This window comes from Schistocerca americana, chromosome 2, assembly GCF_021461395.2.
Source record: "Schistocerca americana isolate TAMUIC-IGC-003095 chromosome 2, iqSchAmer2.1, whole genome shotgun sequence".
NCBI lineage: Eukaryota > Metazoa > Arthropoda > Insecta > Orthoptera > Acrididae > Schistocerca > Schistocerca americana.
In genome coordinates this window covers 637,221,681-637,242,444 of record NC_060120.1, presented here as the reverse complement: position 1 = coordinate 637,242,444, position 20,764 = coordinate 637,221,681, and the positions used below count along the sequence as shown (strand labels likewise).

At 40.4% G+C, this 20,764-nt stretch overlaps 1 protein-coding gene across 3 annotated transcripts in view; it reads right to left on the bottom strand.

Annotated features, from left to right (window-relative positions):
• The window catches only part of LOC124596626 (myeloid leukemia factor), a 140,382-nt gene that overhangs the window by 108,937 nt on the left and 10,681 nt on the right, over window positions 1-20,764 (bottom strand). The window lies entirely within an intron of this gene.

Sequence of the window (20,764 nt, the reverse complement as noted above, 5' to 3'; positions counted from 1 at the left end):
CACAAGAAACAAGCATACTCTATAAAAGTATCCATTGTCATGACATGCAATCTATGCCCTCAATTGGGTCATTCTGTGTAAAAATCACGTATTTTGATGGATCTTAAGGTGGCCATTTCAGAATTTAGTGATATTCGGTAAATGGATTCTACCTACATGTCTTTGTAAAACTACTGAACAGCACTGTCCTAACTAACAATTTTTCATAAACTCAGGTCTGCACACTCCAGGGTGTGTACCCAATCAGTCAGGCACCAATTTATCTATTTTCAGAACCTACTGCTCAGTAATAAGTTGACCTACAGTGCACCTAGTACGCAGGCCACTAAGTTGCTATAATGTATATAAAAAGTAGGATACATCTCAAATTTTTTTTAATGAAAAATGGTGAGAAACTCTTTTCTATGCTGTACTTTAAACAGGTGATTTTTAAAAAGTCGTAACATTGCACATGGAAACCGTGGGAAACTCATTATGTTCACTGTAACTATTTAGTCACAATACTAAGTATAAATAACAATGAAAAGAATTTGGCGTTGCAATTTGTAGTTATTACCTTCTCTCAAACAACCCCATCGCAAAAAAATGTCAAATTTGAAATTTATCAAAGTCCTTATTTAGACAGCTGATTCTCAACATGATTTTTTCCTGAAATCTTTACCTATGTGGTAGCAATCTTAAGTGCAAAGAAGACTATCTTAACTTGATTCATTAGCAAAGATTAAAATGAAAATGACAAATGCCTTCTACATCCAGCAGACAGGGAATTGGTAAATAAAAATCTTGTGTCCTCCGTGACAAATTGTTCCTAAAATATTTGTGGTTGACCAGTAGGTTAGAACTGTAAATAGGCGAGATCTGAAAAGATTCATTTTTCTCAATGATATGTTGTATTTCACTGTTAATTGTCATTTCAGTTTAAAGAATTACAAGAGAGAGCTTGGGTGTACAAATTAGGTGATATATCATTCTGTTACTGTAAATTAAAAAGATATTTCAGTGAAACATAGGTGCAAACAACAAGAAACATTAAAAATGTTAAATATACACCAACATATCCAGGCATAAAAATTCAACAAAAAAGTTCCATTAAAAATTCAAAAAGAAGGAAATTTTATTTTTAAAACTCTTCCACCTCCCTTAAAACTGTATTTTTTTGCCTCTTGACGCTAAAACAAAACAAGTCACTTAAAGGACAGGGAGATGATTTTATTCATGGCACTTATTGTCAACTTTATGTACTTTGCGATAAAAGTAAGTATACTCTGACAATGCTCCATGAGGACAGAGGAAGTGAAAACTTTAACCTGTTCATTAAGAGTTGAATTCCACATTTCTGAGTAAGTAGCTCCAATACATCAGAAAAATTGTTGCACTGTTCCCATGGATACTCCACACAATCGCAGGGCATTAATTTTCTTAGTTTCTTCACAGATCAAATCTGTGTGAAAGTTTCTTAGAACACAGGTACAGTACAGTGAAGACCGTTCCAGAAACACAACGATCGCAAAGTGCATTTACAGTCTCCTAATAGATGCAAATGGGAGCACTGTTGCTATGAAAGCTCATGAAGACACTTTGTGCTGTAAACTGCACAGTATGTAGCTTTCAAATACAATGAAAACTGGCACACAAGACATTTACAAGCATCACATGAATTTAAAGATGTTAAGGTTAACTGCATACCTACTGCTGAATCACAATTCCTTTCTTGGCTCAGTTGGAATTATTCTGTTTGGGTCCCCTTCTCCAATGTTATATGTAAGGTGGATGACCCATCATTACAAAGACACAGTGCATGGTTGTATAAGCTTGTCAATAAGCACCATGAAAAATATCATCTACCACTTTTAAGTGAACTTGTTTTGTATATGCATCAAGATGTCAAGGAGAACGAGAAAGTTATATACAAAGTGGAAGTGTTTTAAAAATAAATTCTTTTTTGTATTTGAATTTTTTTAATGAAACTGTTCTTTGCAGAATTTTTATATTCATACATACTGATATATATTTAAAAAGTTATTAATGTCTCATTACTGTTTGCATCTTTTCTTATGTTTCACTGAAGTATCATTTTAATTTACAGTGACAATAATAATAATATATCAACTCATTTGTGAAATTGAAAGTCAAACAGCAGTGAAATACAACAAATCCATTGAGGAAAATGAATGGTAACCCTTTTAAGTTCTCACATGCTTACAGTTCTGATCTTCTGGCCAACCACAAATATTTTATGAACACTATTTCAAGGAATATGTAACACTTATTTACCAATGCCTTACAGTGTTGAATGGTGGAATGGCACATGTCTGTAGCATTTTAATTTTATTTTTGTTAATGAGTAAAGTTGGCATATTCTACTTTGCATCTAAGACTGCTACCACATATGTAACTAACATTTCAGCAAAAAATCAAGTTGAGATTCAACAATCTATGTACCCCCCCCCCCCCCCCCCCCCCCCAACTTTGAAATTCATCAAATTTGACTCATTTTGCAATGGACTCATCTAAAGGCAGAGGTGATAATTACTCAGTGTGGCACTAAATTCTTTTCATTGTTATTTATACCTAATACTAGAAGTGAAGAGTTACAGAGCACAAGATGCGGCCTCTACTAATTTTAAAAGAATCATCACATTTAAAGCACAGTGTGTAAAAAGTGTTTCAGCATTTTTCATTAAAAATCTGAAAAAGGTATCCTACTTTTTATACATTATATCAGCTTGAAAGCCTACATACTAGGTGCAAACAAGAATTACTAATTATTGAGTAGTGGGACTCTGAAAATAGGAAAATTGGTGTATCAAATTACCAGTTTTAAAACATGAACCTATCCAAAAGGGTTAGAGTTAGGACAATGTCATTTGGCAGTTTTACTATTAAGACACAGTGCCAATGTACCAAATTCTGAAATGGTAATCTTTTCACCCCCCCACCCTACTACATGTTTATTATTTCTAAAAAAACTAGGAATAACAGAATAATATATAATAGTAAAGTGTTCTGATTTACATTTGGTCAATTTATCAAAAGTTATTTTGAGTTTTAATACTGCACAACTCTTCCTGTCAGCTGGCACACATGTGACATTCATGACCAAACTGCAAAATTTAAATAATCTGCCTGGAATTACAGTATCATTTTGTGGAGCAAATGATCAAAGCTCCTTACATAACCAGTAACCAGAAGTTATGTTTCAGACTGCCAATTTGACACTTACTGCAGATATATATAGTCAAGTTAACAAAAAGATTTTCATTGTTTACGAAATAATATCAAGTAAAGAGAAAAAGGAAGGAAAAAATAGGAGATATCAATTGCTGATTGCATTTGAAATGTAAGTTTACAAGCAGGAATACATCATAAACCACTCAATTTAATGGCATTACATAATTTTAACTAGAATGGTTTGTAGATATTTCATTAAAAATAATTCCTTGTTTTACAAAAATTATATGCATGTGAAATAAAGTTACAGTTCTCTGTGCGCGTGCCCACCCACCCACCCACCCACCCACCCACCCACCCACACACACACACACACACACACACACACACACACACACACACCAATTTTTTTATACAAAAAAATGTTGACGTAAAAAGAAAAATCTCAGGAAATCATAATTGTGAAACAAATACAATTACAGCACATCTAACAGGTATTTGCTAAACCTGTCCTAGAAAGTTCAGTGGTGTAAACAAATGTGCACACAACTGTATCATAGACTGGGTACAGAAAATATCCTACAATATAAATACTCAGCTAAAGGATTCATACTAAGTCCCTGAAGCAGTTCACTGCATCGGTCTCAAGATCTAAGTGAAACAAAAAAAGTGAAGGCCAGCAGCAGAAATTACGAAAGTAGACCTGAATTCATCACCTGTTAAATACAGAAGAAATCTTTTCCCTTCAGCAAGAAGGAGTTGCAAGATGTTATGGAACTTACACAGAAGAATAATATGCATAAAACAGCAGAAAGTCAAAGTGATTTATTTTTACATTAACAATTTGTTAGTTATTTCTCACAATTTACTCAAAAAATCTAAGAATGTCCTAAGTCTACACCAAAAGTCTATTTCAGTTTATAGATTTTCCAAATATTTATTTTGCTCTCCTGTAAAGTTACTTCTTGTGGCTCAGACTGATCATTCTGACCCTCTTCAACTGTCACCCATTGAACGGCATCCCTTATTCCAGAGTGCTTGTTATAGTAACTGCAGTTTTCACCAAAGAGTGGATGGGGAAGAAGTAGGGAGAGGGAAGATAGAACAGAGGAAGTAGAGACTGCAGGGAAAAGGGTGTGGCACAAGTGAAGTTTGGCAGGTGGAAATGGATGTGAAGCAGGGGGTTAGAGGAAATTGAGGTCAACAAGAGTACAGATAGAAGGATGTGTTCAAGGCCAAGTACCAAGTACATAATTTAGAGAAGTAGTTGTTTGGGGGGGGGGGGGGGGGCGGAGGATGATTATCCACAAGCTACAGTTGTGAAGCAGCCATTGAAATTGAATAATCTGTGCACCCAGACATGTTCCAATAGTGGGTGGGTAAACGATCTTTGGCACATTTTGACAGTGGCCATTCAATTGTACCAACTTTACAGGTTTGAGATCAAGCCCGTAAATTCTGACAAGAAATTTCTGCAGAGCTTGTATATATGATATGATCAGTTTCACAGATGCTTCAGTTTTGATAGGATATGACAGGATAAGGTGGGTGCTATACGATGAAGCCCGACAAATGAAACGCATTTAGCACAGCTGCCACCTGCAACAAAAGAGGTGGAACAAAGATTTAGAAAGCATGAATGGCAGGTGGAAAAAGGCAGCAGTTCTAAACTGACAAATCGGCACATGCATGCTAGACAGGAATAATGCCTGCATGCACAGAAGGAGGTGTTCAAGTGCGCTGTGCGCTATGGTCAAAAACTGACTTCGCAGTTTGACCTTGGGAGCTTTTGTGCATTTCCAGTGAACAAATTTTCATAATGCATTAATGATATAAAGGCTGTACTTTAGGTTCACAAAATATCTGTTTTTATATAATGCTGTTTCAAAAAGCATTCTTTGATTGATTACTTTGAATTCTCGAAATGGAACTGAACAAACAAGACTTTAACATCTTCATACTGGTGTATGGCAAAGAGGTGTATAAAGGACCCTAACAACACTTATAATAAGGTACTGCACATTTGAAATCTATTATTTCTGAATAAATATTGTGGCGAAAGAAGGTGAGCAGCACAGTCACCATGGTGTAGTGGTTATGATACTATACTGTTGCATGGCGGGGGGTGGAGGGGGGGGGGTCACGAGTTCAAAACTCACCTGAACCGTAAAATTTTAATTTCTACAGTCGGTTCGAACACATTCTAGAAGAATCCTCAAATGTCAATAATCATTGTACTGGAATGTTATGTAACTGTATATATTTCGTATGTGGTCTGGCCGGAGGCAGTTCGCCCCATGCTCTTGTATAAACAAGTGCTGAATAAACCTTCGTTAGGTGAAGTTAGTGTTCATCATTCATCTAATTACAAATTCTTCTACATGACATTATCCTGGTGGAGGCACCGGGTACTGGAACTTGTGATTGCACACATTATCGATGACACAGTAGCTCCCATCAGGCCACTACAGAGCCACCATTTACGTGGCAAGAAACCCGAGATCGAGCAATATTCAACAGATTGCAGTCTACCGGAGACAGAAAAAGAGGACGTTCTGATGATAGAAACTGTGTGCCACCACACGAGATATCCTTCTGGGTTCTCTGGTGACAATGGCCAAGATCCATACAAATGGCTGAAGGTATTTGAGCATATAGCCAAATTTAACAAATGGGATGACACCCTGTGTGTGGCTAACGTACGATGTGTGTTTTTTAAGTAAGTAATGTTTTAAAATAAAAAAAAAGATGTGCTAAGATTGTTGTTGTTGTGGTCTTCAGTCCTGAGACTGGTTTGATGCAGCTCTCCATGCTACTCTATCCTGTGCAAGCTTTTTCATCTCCCAGTACCTACTGCAACGTACATCCTTCTGAATCTGCTTAGTATATTCATCTCTTGGTCTCCCTCCACGCTGCCCTCCAATACTAAATTGGTGATCCCTTGATGCCTCAGAACATGTCCTACCAACCGATCCCTTCTTCTGGTCAAGTTGTGCCACAAACTTCTCTTCTCCCCAATCCTATTCAATACTTCCTCATTAGTTATGTGATCTACCCATCTAATCTTCAGCATTCTTCTGTAGCACCACATTTCGAAAGCTTCTATTCTCTTCTTGTCCAAACTATTTATCGTCCATGTTTCACTTCCATACATGGCTACACTCCATACGAATACTTTCAGAAATGACTTCCTGTCACTTAAATCAATACTGGATGTTAACAAATTTCTCTTCTTCAGAAACGCTTTCCTTGCCATTGCCAGCCTACATTTTATATCCTCTCTACTTCGACCATCATCAGTTATTTTGCTCCCCAAATAGCAAAACTCCTTTACTACTTTAAGTGCCTCATTTCCTAATCTAATTCCCTCAGCATCACCCGACCTAATTAGACTACATTCCATTATCCATGTTTTCCTTTTGTTGATGTTCATCTTATACCCTCCTTTCAAGACACTATGCACTCCGTTCAACTGCTCTTCCAAGTCCTTTGCTGTCTCTGACAGAATTACAATGTCATCAGCAAACCTAAAAGTTTTTATTTCTTCTCCATGGATTTTAATACCTACTCCGAACTTTTCTTTTGTTTCCTTTACTGCTTGCTCAATATACAGATTGAATAGCACTGGGGAGAGGCTACAACCGTGTCTCACTCCCTTCCCAACCACTGCTTCCCTTTCGTGTCCCTCGACTCTTATAACTGCCATCTGCTTCCTGTACAAATTGTAAATAGCCTTTCGCTCCCTGTATTTTACCCCTGCCACCTTTAGAATTTGAAAGAGAGTATTCCAGTCAACATTGTCAAAAGCCTTCTGTAAGTCTACAAATACTAGAAACGTAGGTTTGCCTTTCCTTAATCTTTCTTCTACGATAAGTCGTAAGGTCAGTATTGCCTCACGTGTTCCAGTGTTTCTACGGAATCCAAACTGATCTTCCCCGAGGTTGGCTTCTACTAGCTTTTCCATTTGTCTGTAAAGAATTCGTGTTAGTATTTTGCAGCTGTGACTTATTAAGCTGATAGTTCGGTAATTTTCACATCTGTCAACACCTGCTTTCTTTGGGATTGGAATTATTATATTCTTCTTGAAGTCTGAGGGTATTTCGCCTGTTTCATACATCTTGCTCACCAGATGGTAGAGTTTTGTCAGGACTGGCTCTCCCACGGCCGTCAGTAGTTCCAATGGAATATTGTCTACTCCGGGGGCCGTGTTTCCACTCAGGTCTTTCAGTGCTCTGTCAAACTCTTCACGCAGTATCATATCTCCCATTTCATCTTCATCTACATCCTCTTCCATTTCCATATATTGTCCTCAAGTACATCGCCCTTGTATAGACCCTCTATATACTCCTTCCACCTTTCTGCTTTCCCTTCTTTGCTTAGAACTGGGTTTCCATCTGAGCTCTTGATATTCATACAAGTCGTTCTCTTATCTCCAAAGGTCTCTTTAATTTTCCTGTAGGCGGTATCTATCTTACCCCTAGTGAGATAGGCCTCTACATCCTTACATTTGTCCTCTAGCCATCCCTGCTTAGCCATCTTGCACTTCCTGTCGATCTCATTTTTGAGACGTTTGTATTCCTTTTTGCCTGTTTCACTTACTGCATTTTTATATTTTCTCCTTTCATCAATTAAATTCAATATTTCTTCTGTTACCCAAGGATTTCTACTAGCCCTCGTCTTTTTACCTACTTGATCCTCTGCTGCCTTCACTACTTCATCCCTCAAAGCTACCCATTCTTCTTCTACTGTATTTATTTCCCCCATTCCTGTCAATTGCTCCCTTATGCTCTCCCTGAATCTCTGTACAACCTCTGGTTCTTTTAGTTTATCCAGGTCCCATCTCCTTAAATTCCCACCTTTTTGCAGTTTCTTCAGTTTTAATCTACAGGTCATAACCAATAGATTGTGGTCAGAGTCCACATCTGCCCCTGGAAATGTCTTACAATTTAAAACCTGGTTCCTAAATCTCTGTCTTACCATTATATAATCTATCTGATACCTTTTAGTATCTCCAGGGTTATTCCATGTATACAACCTTCTTTCATGATTCTTAAACCAAGTGTTAGTTATGATTATGTTGTGCTCTGTGCAAAATTCGACCAGGCGGCTTCCTCTTTCATTTCTGTCCCCCAATCCATATTCACCTACTATGTTTCCTTCTCTCCCTTTTCCTACACTCGAATTCCAGTCACCCATGACTATTAAATTTTCGTCTCCCTTCACAATCTGAATAATTTCTTTTATTTCATCATACATTTCTTCAATTTCTTCGTCATCTGCAGAGCTAGTTGGCATATAAACTTGTACTACTGTAGTAGGCGTGGGCTTCGTATCTATCTTGGCCACAATAATGCGTTCACTATGCTGTTTGTAGTAGCTTACCCGCATTCCTATTTTCCTATTCATTATTACACCTACTCCTGCATTACCCCTATTTGATTTTGTGTTTATAACCCTGTAGTCACCTGACCAGAAGTCTTGTTCCTCCTGCCACCGAACTTCACTAATTCCCACTATATCTAACTTCAACCTATCCATTTCTCTTTTTAAATTTTCTAACCTACCTGCCCGATTAAGGGATCTGACATTCCACGCTCCGATCCGTAGAACGCCAGTTTTCTTTCTCCTGATAACGACATCCTCTTGAGTAGTCCCCGCCCGGAGATCCGAATGGGGGACTATTTTACCTCCGGAATATTTTACCCAGGAGGACGCCATCATCATGTAATCATACAGTAAAGCTGCATGCCCTCGGGAAAAATTACGGCTGTAGTTTCCCCTTGCTTTCAGCCGTTCGCAGTACCAGCACAGCAAGGCCGTTTTGGTTATTGTTACAAGGCCAGATCAGTCAATCATCCAGACTGTTGCCCTTGCAACTACTGAAAAGGCTGCTGCCCCTCTTCAGGAACCACACGTTTGTCTGGCCTCTCAACAGATACCCCTCCGTTGTGGTTGCACCTACGGTACGGCTATCTGTATCGCTGAGGCACGCAAGCCTCCCCACCAACGGCAAGGTCCATGGTTCATGGGGGGGATGTGCTAAGATATCTCAATAATTTTATTTTTACATGAAAGCCTGTACCTTAATCCATTTTTCTACATAATTTCCATCAATATTGAGGCACTTGTCATAACATTTTACCAGTTTTTGAATACCCTCCTTATAGAAGTCTGCCGCCTGACTTGTTAACCACTGCATCACCACTGTTTTGACATCACCATCACCATCACCATCATCACCATCTTGAGGACGCTGACCGCCTAGGTGTTTCTTCAAGTGCAGGAACAGATGGTAGTCACTGGGCGCAAGATTGGGGCTGTACAGAGGATGATCTGGAGTTTCCCTTCGAAAATGTGTGATGAGATCTTTGGTGTGATTTGCCACATGTGGACGGGCATTGTCTTGCAGCAAAACTATGCCCTTGCTCAACTTCCATGGGCTGTTGCTTTGATTCTGGTGTGACTTAGGCCACCAATGTTTCATCGCCCGTAGCAATTTGGCTTAAGAAATCGTCACCGTCGTCATGGTACTGCTCAAGGAAAGTCAATGCACTGTCTAAACGTTTGGTTTTCTGCACATCTGTCAACATTTTCGGTACCCAACATGCGCAAAATTTTCGGTAATTCAAGTGCTCAGTCACAACGCCATACAAAACACTACGAGAAACGTTAGGAAAGTCATCCCGCAAGGAGGAAATAGTAAAGCATCTGTTTTCTCTCACCTTATTGTCCACTTCCTGCACCAAACTTTCATTAATGACCGAAGGACACCCACTCCATTGTTCATCATGCACACTTGTGCGGTCATCTTTAAATGCTCTTACCCAATTTCTTACCATTCCATCACTCAATTTTTTCTCTGTAAACTGTACAGATCTCATGAATATCAATCGCTTTCAGGCCTTTAGCAATAAGAAATCTTTTAGCAGCCTGTACTTTACAGACAGCGGGACTCACGATTGTCGGAGGCATCTTGAACACTCAGTACACAACGTAAACAATGAAGAATCAGACTGTGATGGCGTCAGTGCGTAGATTAAGGTACAGGCTTTCACGTAAAAACAAAATTATTCAGATATTTTAGCAAGCCTTTTTAATTTCAAAACGGTACTTACTTAAAAACACGCCTCGTATTTTACTACTTCGAGGGCACTGGATCCAATATTTTACACAGCTCCAAGACACCTTGAATGTAGGATGCTGTTTCTCCTGGACGCTGTGCCCTGCACTTTATCTTCAGCCTTGCACTTCTGTTGTGTGTCGCCGAAATACTTGTGCGGTTCCACCTGGAGTACTTCCCAGCTTCTGAACTTACCTAGTTCTCATACCATTCTTTTGTTCACTTAGAAATACAGAAGTCGGATGTAAAAAATTTGTTCCGTTAAGATGGAGAGTAGCCTAAATAGAGTGTGGATCCATATTTTTCCATCACTTTTTGTCTTCTAGTTAAAAGATAATGTCCAGGGCATGTGACTTCGCTAATTTCCCATTCACAGACACTCCATTTACCTGCTGATCGACTAGAATAGAAGCTTCATAAAATTTCACAAACACTGAATCCAAACAGTTTATGCAGAAGTGGGTGAAACAAAAAGATTGGGGAAAAGACGAGAAAATATTTGCTCACTAAAAACCAATTAAAATTTTTAAGCCTGTAAAAGGATTCATTTGAAGAAATAGGTAGTATGTAAGAATATACCAGCAGCCATTATACTGATATTGCTTTATTAGGCTACCAGTTACTACGTTCCAATCATGTCATCTTCAGGCTTGTATCACACTAAGTACCACTCATGAATGTATAAGACTAAGCACCAATACTCTTTTCTACTTCTGCAACTATCTGAACTTCATGAACATGAGAACTCTACATACATGTCACCACACACACACATTAAGTTTGGACAGCTATGGATCTAGGTACAAGTATTGGTTGCCTTGTCTTACACATTCACAAGTGGTACTTATTGTCATTCAAGCGACAGGCCTGAAGATGACGTGATTGGAACATAACTGGTTGCCTAATAAAACAATATCAATATAACAGCTGCTGGTATTATGATCTTACATTTCATCGAGCAGCTGCTGTCCCATTCTCCTGAACCCAGGGTAGCTGAAACAGTCATTGACATGAAACTCTGAACTCACCCCAACTAATTTTCTGATGAATCTTCAAAGTGTTTCTTGCCTTCTGGAAAACAAGGCTACACCTTTAGCAGAGTAACAAATAGATCCTAAGTATCATCTCTGAACAAGATTAAACAAGAAAAGAAATACAATGTGGAAAACTACTAAGCCTCAGAATGGGGATAAATAAATATTGAAGAGAGAATGAAGTAACAGTGTGTTTCACCTAGATTACATGATCATGTAGCAAGCATATTGTCAAGATAATGTTTGTAATTATTTAGATGAGAAGCCATTCCTCAGAAAAATATTGTGAACACTATCAACACTATCACTAGAAAAGAAGCACTCTTATGTTTTAGTTTCTATTTGTGGTATTAATGTGCTTTACTGAATATTAAAAACCAAATTTTCAAAAACTAAAATATGTTAAACATTTCTATTTTATTGAAAACTAACCTACATGCATTGTTTCTACAACAGCTTACATTGAAAGGCATTTTTCAACCCCACTTAGTCCATTACAAGAGTCTACATAATTTGATGGTAATACAAAAAAATTTACCTTGCAGTACCTTCTCTCCATCTGCAAAATTCTCCTGCTATGCAATCCCAAATTCCTGGAACCTATAACCAACATTGAAACTCTTGCCCTGCAGAAACTAGAGCAACATGAACAATGCCACCTCAAAAAGCTCTCCATGCTGCTCACTTCCTACTCCTGCCTTCGAGTACCACAGTCCACCACATCTTCAACAACCTCCAAACGCTCCCCACATCCTCTCACAGATGAAAAACCCTGTCTCACAGACCTACTATATTTACCCCACCCTCCAAAACTGCCTCTCAGTACCACAAGGAAACCAGAAGCTAAACAGACCCAAAACAGTCATGAACCTTTCCTCTAGAAGCCTTAGCCCCCCATAAATACCAGTCCTTTCCAAAAGCCTCACCTTTTGCCCCACTCCCAAATTCAGTCATGCTGGACTTGTTTAAGACCATATCCCCTCGCGGTCCCTACAGTGGAAACACTTTTTTACCACAAACCCTACTAGTCAGGCTCAACCGAAGACCAGTACTGAACCCTGCCTAGCTCAGTTCACTCCTCCAGCCAACCGCGACCGATCCACACTGCCCCCAAACCACCCCCTGTTAACTTCCCAGAATTTCTTAACCTCAAACCTTGCCTCACCATTCCCCAAATCCCTCAACATGCTAACTAACCTTACACCCACAGAAAGAACAACAGCCCATCATCTAGAAGCTGATCCTGATTTATAATCCTACCTGTGGACAAAGGCTGCACGACTGTTTTTTTGAACTGCAAGTATTACATGGCGGAAGGATTCCACCAGCTGTCAGGTACTTCCACTTACAAATCATGCCTCAGTGACCCCATTCTAATAATCCAGCAGGATCTCCAGTCACTACTCAAATCCTTAGGCCCATTCCAGAACCTCTCCTGGAGTCCATCTCTCTACTCATCCCCACCACTCACCACACTCCTATCTTCAACATGCTTCCTAAGTCCATAAACCTAGCCACCCAGGACACCCCACTGTGGCCGGTTACTGTGTACCCAATGAGAGAATCTCTGCATTTGTAAACCAACACCTTCAATCTATTATTCGGAACCTACCCTCCTATATAAAAGACACCAACCATTTCCTCCATCAACTCTCCGCAGTTCCTGTCCCTTTACCACATGGTGCCCTGCTCGTCACTATTGATGCCACTTCCCTGTAACCTAACAGCCCTAATGCCCATGGCCTTACCGCTATTGGACACTATCTTTCCCAATACCTGACAGATCCCAAACCAACACCCTCCTTCCTAGTTGCCATGACAAACTATATCCTCACCCACAATTACTTCTCTTTTGAAGGCGTTATCTACAAAAAAATACGTGGTAGAGCTATGGGCACCCGCATTTCCTATGCCAACCTATTCATGGGCCACCTAGAGGAATACTTCCTTAAAACCCAGAATCCTAAACCTCTCACCCGTTTCACATTCATTGATGACATCTTTGCTCTCTGGATCGAAGGTGAGGACAATGTATCCACATTCCTCCAGAACTTCAACAACTTCTCCCCCATTTGCTTTACCTGGTCCTACTTAACATGACAAGCCATTTTCCTAGATGTTGACAAGACTGCTACATCAGTACCTCTGTCCACACCAAACCCACTAACCACCAGCAATACCTCCACTTCAACTGCTGCCACCTGTTCCATACCAAGAAGTTCCTTCCATAGAGCCTAGCCACCCATGGTCATCTCATCTGCAGTGACGAGCAGTCCCCCTCTAAATATACCAAGGGGTCTCACTTAAGGCTTAAGGGTCATTCCATGCCAAGTGGTCTAAACCTTCCCACCATCATGTCTCCAATTTTCTTCAAATTTTATCTGTAGCACTAGTCAAGTGCTAAATTAAGTTTCTCAAGATTTCAAGCCTCTAGCTGCAATACTTGCTGATCTACACCCCCTTGTCTGAAGGGTAGTAAGTTCGCATGCGCGCGACATCAGACAAAATGCCATTTTTGGGGTCTCATAAAATTGAAACCAATTCATAAGAATGGTTAGTAAGATGAGACCCTGTACAGTTTTTTGTGCTGATTCAAACGAAATTAATTATAAGATTACTGATGCAAAATCCGGTCAAACAAGTCGACTCAAAGTGTACCCCTAATTCTGTCGTGACTTAATGCGACAAATTTTGACCAATATTCAGACTGCAATAATTTCCTTGCAGATAAAGATATGGACTTGAACTTTTTACCAAGTCTTATCTTTGTGCTGGACATAATACAGCTGGATTTCCAACTACCCAGGCTTTATAGTCGCCTTGCAAAATCTCTTCAAATTTGGCAGTGTCAGCGCAAATGGCTTTATTTACCAAAGTTCAAAGCCCATTACTACAAAATAGTCAGCCTGGATTTAATTGTGAATAGTATCATCTGAAAGAGAAACTCTTGCTCTACGAGATGGATATATTTTTCTTTTGCAACGCTTCCATTAAGTGCTTATTTACTCAGGTCAAAGTATCTTATATTTTGTGTGCGCAGTGCCCTGCGTTGGTCCATGATGGCTGAGCCATTACTGGTTATCACAATAAAACCAGCATCCCCATCGCCATAGGGGCCACGCCCGATAGCCATGCAGTAACAGCCACGGGTGGGTATCTTTACTGCAGGTTCCCAAGCCTGATTACAGGGTGTCTTTACCACAGGATCCCAAGCCTGATTGTGGGTTTCTTTATGCAGGTTCCCAAGCCTGTCTTCCTCAGTTACTTCATCATTCTGGAAGCATCGTTGATTTGCAAGAGAATGCTTTCAGGAAAACTGTATTGCCGACCAGATGATGTCACTGATGGAGCTGGAATAACACCAATGATAAGTTGTTCTGGAATCCAGCAAGTATCACGTCTTAAGGGCCAATAAAATGAACTTGCAGGACCATGAGGATGCATAAAGCTTATGAAAGCATCTTTCTGTTCGACTGAGATTTCAACGATGTTTCCAATCCACCATTTCTTTTCATAAATGCAAGCAACATACTGCCCAGGCTGAAGATCCATGACTTGAACTACTACTTCAGCAGCACTAATTTTGGCCAAAAAAGATGTCGCATCATTAGAAACTCTACTGACCTTAATTGTCGTCATATCAATGGGCAAAAAATGGTGGTTTTCTCTTGTGCCAGCTAGAGTGTGCCCTTGCAGGAATCTTTCTTCTTGAGAAGCTTTTTCTTCTTCAACTTCCTCTTTGCTGATGAAAAAGAATTTGATTCCATTGATATTATCATTGCAGAAGTTGAAAAGATCTTTGGGTGTTAGAATCTGGTTTTCATATGGACGTTGCAAACTTGCTCTTGCTGCCAACCGTTTTGTTGTGCCTCCAATGCCATCACAAGGCGACTTTCCATGGCTTGTTCCAAAGAAATTCCATTCTGCTGTTATTTCAAAATCTTCTTTGTGATAGCATAAGTTGAGAAAATTCTTGAAATTCTTATATTGTGCAGCTGAACCATCACTGAAGTAGTGGATGTGGCTTATTTTGGAAAATTGCATCTTCAGGTAATTGATTACTTTTCCAATGTAAACATGGACAGTAATCGTATCGTGTCGAAGGCAGTCACTAATAACACAAAGATTCACACATTGCACCTCTTCGTTTTCACAGTAGTAGACTACAAATGGATGAACTGTTGCTTGACTGTTTTCCCAGTGAAAGCCTTGCACTGCATCTTGAACAATAAATGAATAGTTTTCAGCAAAATCCATTAGTATTATGAATTCGCCTTCTTTCAAATCAGTTTTGAGAGCTTTCAGGTGCTGGCTTTGATGCTTGGCAATGTAGTGATGACAAGACAGGTTCCAAATTTTTGCTGCAATATCTTCAACATACTCTTCTGTTGAAAGCTGCTTTGTTTCTAAAGTATCCCTGTCGGTATGAATCCATTGTTTGTACTCAATCAGTTCTTCAGGGTCATTATCTTCAAAATATGTTGCAATAACTGCTTCTACACCTTCTGGACCAGGGCAGTTTTCACAACGATGAAGCATACAATCCTTGTTTTCCAAGCTGCAAACAGCTTTGCTAAGAATTTCCTTGTAGTCTTCATTGATTGATGCACCAGTGAGCATAAGCTTGACATTTTGGTGTATTGTACAGACACAAACTGAGTGCATTCCAGCAGAGCCAACTGTAACACACCATTTTGGTCTAAGCTCGCAAAACTTTGAGAAGCCAATTTCTGGTCCATTTTGCTTCTGATAAGACACGTACATTTCCTTCAAATTGCAAAGCAACAACCGCTTTTGCTTGTACACCTTTGTTCCTGAAATTCTCACAGGCACACAGTCTTTCTTCCCTGGACAAAGTCTGCTGAATTCGTCATCTTGAAAAAAGTCATGTACTTTCTGAACAACTTCATCTGAAAGCTTCCTTCCTTGCCGATTTGCTGGAAAAGCTAGAACACCTTGCTCATTCTTCAGTTTTCTCGCTTGCTTTACCATTCTTTCTGATACATTAAATGCTGTTGTCGTATCTTTAATTGTCCAGCTTCTTGGAACCAAGGTCAATATTTGAACTTTTGTCCTACGATTTGACACTTTACATTTTTCTTTCAACTCTTCTATAAGATTATCAAGATCTGCACAATTATTGCATGGGCGACTTTTACTTGAACTTGGCTGTTCATCGTAATTGATTCCTACAGCAGCAGCAATTTGATTCCCAATTAAACTTTGTGCATCCAAGATCTTTCTTTTTGCATAGCTTTGCTTATCTCTTTTACTTAGTTGTCTTCTTTTCAATGGTGAAGCACCAATAAATGATAAACTTTTGTTGATGGCTGGTTCAGTTTCATCCGTTGTGAAATCTTGTTCAGATTGGGTTGATAGTGATGATGAATCTTCTAGCTTTTGGTTCAGTGCCGACATGCAGCGAGGGCAAAGCTTCTGACCAGGTTTTATATCAATCACTTCTTTTTTCTTTAACAGGCAAAGTTTGGCAGCTGTTTCATTATCAAGCAGTCTAAGTCCAGCTTTTACATTGTGATTCCTCTTCTTGAATGGATTGCAACATTTCTTTTGCATCGCTTGATATTCATGTAGGAAGAGGGCTTCATGGTGGAAGCAAATGATGGAATTTTCGTCAAGTTTGGCTTCTGAACGCGAAACAAGCAATTTCTGGTCACATTCTGTGAAATCACTAAACGCTTTGAATCCAGTCTTCTTAGCATAGAAGATAACATGGCACTTCGATGCAGCAGCATCTTTTCCAATTGAACAGGGGGCCAACGATTCTTCTTCTTCATTAACTTCTGACATCTCTCACTGGCCAATCACTGAATAAAACACGAATGAAATATCCAATTATATCAGTAATTCTAAGCGACTATTAAGATTCAAATTCCTAGAAATGAAGAAAAATTAGTGCATCGCGCATACAAAATATAACAACTTTGATGTGAGTTAATGAGTACTTAATGGTCGCGTTGCAAAAAAAACAAATGTCAGTCTTGTAGAGCAAGAGTTTCTCTTTTAGGTGATACTATTCACAAGCAGATTCAGGCCAACTATTTTTTAGTAATTGGCTTGAAACTTTGGTAAATTTTACCGTTTGTGCTGACACTGCCTAATTTGAAGAGATACTGCAGGGCGACCATATGGCCTGGATCATTGCAAATCCGGCTGCATTATGTCTAGCACAAGCATGAAGCTTGGCCAAAAGTTCAAGTCCATATCTTCAACTGCAAGGAAATCATTGCAGTCTTAATATTGGTCAAAATTTGTCGCGTTGTGTCACGACAAATTTTGAAGTATACTTTGAGTCGAGTTATTTGACCGGGGTTTGCATGAGTAATGTTATACATAATTTCGTTGGAATCAGCAAAAAAAACTGTACAGGGTCGCATCTTACTAACCATTCTTATGAATTAGTTTCGATTTTATTAGACTCCAAATATGACATTTTTTTTATGTTGCATGCACACGGACTAAGTACACTTCAGACAAGGGGGTCTAGATCAGCAGCTATTGCAGCTAGAGGCCTGAAATCTTGGGAAACTTACTTCAACACTTGACTAAAGCTACAGTTAAAATTTGACGAAAATTGGAGACCATGATGGTGGGAACTTTTTTCAGTTTTAGACCACTTGGTGTGGAATGACCCTTAAGTGACCGTATTATCGTCCCAATCTCGTTCAAAAACCAATCTCCCGTGCCTTATCTCTCCAGTCTCCTACCACCTCCCAAAGTCCAATTGTCCAGCCACAAAAGAGCATTCCCCTCTGAACTCAGTACCACCCAGGACTGGACATTTTCTGCCAGGGTTTCAATTACCTCTCTTCATACCCTGAAATGAGAAATGTTCTGCCGACTATTCTTCCCACCCCTCCCACAGTGGTATTCTGTCATCCACCAGACCTACACAATATACTTGTTCATCCTTATGCAACCCCTGCTCCCAATCCCTTAGCTCATGGCTCATACCCCTGTAATAAACCTAGATGCAAAACCTGTCGCATACATCCTTCTCTTACCACCACTACCACCACCACCACCACCACCACCACCACCACCACCACCAGTCACTAACATCACCTATCCCATCAAACAAAAAGGGCTACCTGTAAAACCAGTCATGTGGACTACAAGCTAAGTTGCAACCACTGTGCTGCATTCTCTGTAGGCATGACAAACAATAAGCTGTCTTTCCGCATGAATGGCCACCGACAAACGGTGGCAAAGAAACAAGTGGACCACCCCATTGCTGAACACACTGCCAAACATGATATCCTTTATTTCAATGACTGCTTCACAGCCTGTGCCAGTGGCTCCTTCCCACCACCACCAGCTTTTCTGAATTGCGCAGGTGGGAACTTTCCCTGCAATATATCCTACGTTCCTGTAACCTCCCCCTGGCCTCAACCTTCGTTAGTCACTGTCCTTACCCATCCAGCCCCTTCCCTGTTCATCACCACCACCACCACCACCACCACCTTTTTATTTCTCTCCTTTTCCACTACTTTCCCTGTCTTCCTTACCTCTCTCCCCTGCCTCTGTCTAACCTGCAGGACTGCACTGTACAACCCCCCCCCCCCCCCCTCCACCATACTATCCTTCCCCCTCCTCGCCTCAGCCGCCTCTTTACCCCCACCCAGCCACTACTCCCATCATGCACTGGTGCTGCTGCTAGCAGTGTTGTTTCAATTGCCTGAGACTGCAGTCTCTTGTGTGAGTGTGTGTAGTATTGTTCACGAAGTTCTTAATGGCCGAAAGCTTTAATTGTGAGAGTCTTTTGTTGTACCTATCTGACTCAGCAGGGTGAGTAGCAACTTTGCCACTCATAATATTGTTACATTCCATCCAAGATTTTCCATTGTTTGATTATCTTGTAATAAACTTTATCAACAGCCCTAGCTGAGTAATTAGCATAAAATTTGAAAAAATTAATGAAACATTTTTTGCGATATAGGCTTTTTCTACACTACGTGATCAAAAGTATCTGGACACCCCCAAATACACACAGTATTCATATTAAATGCATTGCACTGTCACCTACTGCCAAGTACTCCATATCAGCAACATCAGTAGTCATTAGACACAGAGCAGAATGGGGCACTCCATGGAACTCACGGATTTTGGTTGGTTGGTTTAAAAGATGGGGGAAGGGACCCAACCACGAGGTCATTGGTTCCTTGTTCCTAATAAAACAATGCCACTTGTATGAGAATAAAACGGTCAAGACATAACACAAAACGGAAAGAAAGGAAAAACCACAAGAACGAAGGAAAGGCAATGAACACTAAAAGGAACAAACGAGGACAAGAAAATAGAGACCCTAGAAACAGAAGATGGTGAAGCAAGAAAGCAGATTACAGTGGCTGGCCGAGCAACACATTTAAACTTCCACCTTAAAAGCACTAGGGTGGAGGACACAGAGGGACAAAGGACATGCGCTAAAACCTACATAGAAGTATAAAATGCACTCTTATGGATAAAATTTAAAACTAAAGCTGCTGCTGAGGAATCATCGCACAACACTGAAGGCAGCGTGCTGGGAAAGTTTGCCGAAGAGTGGCTATAAGTGGGCAGTCCAGAGAGGTGGACGACTTATTTGGGAGCCACAGCGACACAGAGGTGGGTCCTCACGACAGAGTAGTTAACCATGCGTTAGCCATGTATGGACAATGCGGAGCCGGCAGACGACTATTGATTCCCTGTCAGATGACAGGGATGACTTCCATGCAGTCATCATCTCCTTAATAACGGGCAGCTTATTGTTCATACTGTTATGCCATTCCGTCCCCCGAAGCCTGAAAACCCTGCGGTGTAAGAATGCAGGTCAGCTTCGAATATGCCCATCTCCAGAAGCGGTTCCGGCATCACCCATTTGGCCAGCCTGTTGGCAAGTTCGTTGCCTGGGATACCGACATGTCCTGGGGTCCACACAAACACCGACAAACGATGGGATCGTTCCAGGGCACAGATGGACTCTTGGATGGACGCCACCAGAGGATGGAGAGGGTAGCACTGGTTGATAGCTTGTAGGCTGCTCAATGAGTAAGTACACAGGAGAAATGACACGCCAGAGCATGAGCGGATGTGCTCAAGAGCATGAGATATTGCCGATAGCTCTACTGTGAAAACACTGCAACCATATGGCAAGGAGTGCTGTTAAATATGTCCTCCATGAACATACGAAAGATCAACGTGACTAACAGCCATCGGTGTAAACCACGTCAGAGCCACGGAAAAAGTCAAGAACAAGAGGAAGCGACATCTGAGAGCGGCGGGGTTAACTGAGTCCTTAGGGCCATGCAAAGGTCCAGATGAAGTTGCGGCTGAGGCGTACACCACGGAGGTGTACGTGAACTGATGGCAAGTAGAGGTAGTATAGGGAAGGACTCCAGTTCGGAGAGAAGGGACCGCACGCGAACCGCGATTGTTAGCCCCG